We start from the raw sequence: 3224 nt of genomic DNA, 5'->3' as shown, positions 1-3224 counted from the left end.
TAGGGATGGCCGCTGGGACTAGCCAATCACAGAATAGTGTAGGGGAGGGGCGCTGGGACTAGCCTATCACAGAATAGTGTGAGGGAGAGGCGCTGTGACTAGCACTGTGACTAGCCTATCACAGAACAGAGACACAGGCAATGGAGAATTTCATTGAATCCGAGTACAGATATTGACTCGCATTACTCGTATAATACTTGTACTCGGCAAAAGTCCTTTATCTGTACCGGATACTCGTTTCAGCCGATTACTCGGCTCATCCCTAGTTTATATTATGAGACTGTGAAATCCGCAATCCTACAAACCTACAACTACATATCCTGAAACCTATGCCTGAAGCGTAGAGCCAAAAATTTTGAAATCACAAAAAAACTTCTGTACAGACGCATCTCGAGTTTGTCCGTGAGAAAGCAGCGCTTATTGATAAATGGTGCCAAACTTGTAAAGTCACTGACTATAGTGCCTTAAGGGAATTGGTTTTACTGGAAGACTTTAAAAGATGTCTACCAGATCGCATTGTGGCACACCTGACTGAACAGAAGTTGAATAACATTTCTGCTGCTGCTATGCTGGCTGATGAGTATGTATTGACACATAAAGCTGCTTTTGTTCCAGTGGAACAGCCACGTCGTGCTTCGACCCCTCCACTGAACCCAACCACATTTTGTACTCCAACACAAAAAAAGGAAAGAGAATGTTTTTACTGTCATAAAGTAGGACCTGATTGCTAACTGGCAGATTCTGAAACAGAGGGATCAGTCTTCCCGATCTACTCAACCAAAAGGAGTGGGGTTAATCAAAGCAGATCTTGACTGTGGGAACACACGCTCATTAGCTCAGCCAATTAATGAATGTTTTAAACCTTTTGTGTTTGACGCCAAAGTGTCGCTACCGGGTGAGACAGGTGATGAATGTTTGGTGCGTGTTTAGTAAGATACTGCCTGGCACAGTCTGTAATCCATGCACAAGCTATGCCTTTTTTTGGTCATTCTGCTTGTGGTTTTAGTGCCATACTCCGAGGAGTTGAGATGGGAAATGTGCCGCAACCTGTACACTACGTTTACATCCGGTCCACTCACGTCACAGGTCAGTTCCCTATTGCAGTGTGCGACAAACTGCCGATCCCATGTATAATGGTCTTAATGGGTAATGATATCGCTGGAGGTAAAGTTACGCCCCCTTTGGAAGTATTAGACTAACCTCTGTGTATTGTGACACTGCCTCTTAATGAGGCCCCACTAACTTTTATGCAAAAGTGGTGAGTGACAACGGAGCAACAGGTGAGAAAGTAGCCTACCTTTTCAACGGAGATGTGTTGGTTCGTAAATGGTGTTTGTTGTTGACTAATGATTCAGATTGTGATTCAGTTTATCAGAGAGTGGTACCTGTACCATGCCGACAGCATGTGTAATCCGTGGCACATGAAGGTAAATGGGCTGGGCATTTGGGTATTGTGCTATTCTTAAAGTAGCTAGTAGCTAGTAGCTAGTCTTAAAGCAGATGTTGCTAAACATTTCCGAAATTGTCATGTATGTTAGATCGTAGGGAAGCCTAACCAAGCTGCCCCTCCCGCGCCATTACATCCTACTCCTGTGATTGAAGAGCTGTTCAAGTGCATGATTATTGATTGTGTTGGTCCATTGCCTCGAACCAAAACTGGAAATCAAAACCTTTTAACTATTTTGTGCACTGATTCTCGCTTTCCAGAAGCTATTCCGCTCCGCAGAATCACCGCAGTTCAGTAGTAAAGCTTTAACAACGTTTTTTTCAACTTTCGGGTTGCCAAATGTGATTCAGACTGACCAAGGGTCAAACTGTCAATCTGAACTCTTTAACCAGTTACTTAAAACCTGCAGGTGCAGCATGTCGTGTCGTCTGTCTATCACCCTAAGTCACAAAGCGCTCTAGAGTGCTGGCATCAGACATTAAAGTCAATGCTCCATAAAATACTGTGTAGAGATGGTCAAACAGTGGGGTGAGGGGATTTCATGTTCAACCACAACCAGCGACTCATGCGCTGGGCTCTGCTTATGTAGGATCACAACTTGGAAATACACCATAAGAAAGGCTCTAAGAATGTAGTAGCTGATGCTCTTTCTACGTTCTGATGCCGATGTAGCTACTGTATGTCTCCTGTCTATGTTATTCTAACAAGCCAAATGGCTTGCACTTTAGGGGGAGGGTGTTAGGCCCCTGCCTTTAAGGTTAGTTTAGGCTTCCAGCCAGGGCATGTGCAAAATGTTTGTGTATGCAAATTCAGCTGTGTGGCTGCCTGGAGAGGACAGGCCTGCATGATGGCTCCGCCCACTTCCCTGTTCCAGTCCATTGTTGTTGATTGGTGCGGTTGGTGTGGATCCTTCCAATCAACTACCTGCAATCAGCCCAGCTAGACTTTAAAAAGCTCTTGGATTCATCACAACAGGCGGCTTAAAGTAGACATCAGTCAATTAACCTTTGTTAGAGTTGTTGTTAAAGAGGTGATGTTGTTAAATGTTGTTGTTAGAAGCTGTTAAGAGTTGACAGTTTGTTAGAGCCTGTTGTGGTAAGAGGCAGTCTTTTTGTTTCCATTCTAGAAAAGTTGTAATTTGGTAAGCTTTTGGGTGCTCTTTTGTTTGTGGTTAGAAATTATTTTGTTTATATAGGTAGCACCCATTTTGCTCTTTTTGTTTTGTAGTTTGATTTTTAATACATTTTTTGTTTTTGCTGTGACCTCTTCTCCCTTTTTGCCTTGGTTCCTCCAAATTCATCCATTTTATGTTACACCCAATCTTACAACGGGCCTGGTCGTAACACTACTACCAAGAATCAATAAACCTACAATTTTTACATTTAGTCTGTGGACTGAATTTGCTTCTGGGGTCCACAGAAGTGCTCACTGTAACAAATCTTTTATTCAGTCGTTAATTATTTCCTAGTGATCCGGTAGTCCCTTCAAATTCATCAGACCAGATTGCATTCCCTAGGCCCAGAGAGAGCAGAGAGACAAGGTCAGTCATGACTTTAAGGCTTCTACCCAAAATATATTCTACAGAGCACAGGTGCCTAATGTAGCCTAGCCCTGATTAGGGGATTGGCAATGGCAGGGGTCAGGCCAAGGCTGCATTCAGGCCCACTACACATGTATCTGTACAAAGGGAAGCCTTCACCACTACAATCTTCACATTGGGTTTTTTGGGTAAAAAATGTTGGGTGTTAATACAATCTGTGGCTGTGTAAATGGGAAA

This window comes from Etheostoma cragini, chromosome 9 (assembly GCF_013103735.1).
Source record: "Etheostoma cragini isolate CJK2018 chromosome 9, CSU_Ecrag_1.0, whole genome shotgun sequence".
In the NCBI taxonomy this organism is placed as follows: domain Eukaryota; kingdom Metazoa; phylum Chordata; class Actinopteri; order Perciformes; family Percidae; genus Etheostoma; species Etheostoma cragini.
This window is presented reverse-complemented; position numbering follows the sequence as displayed.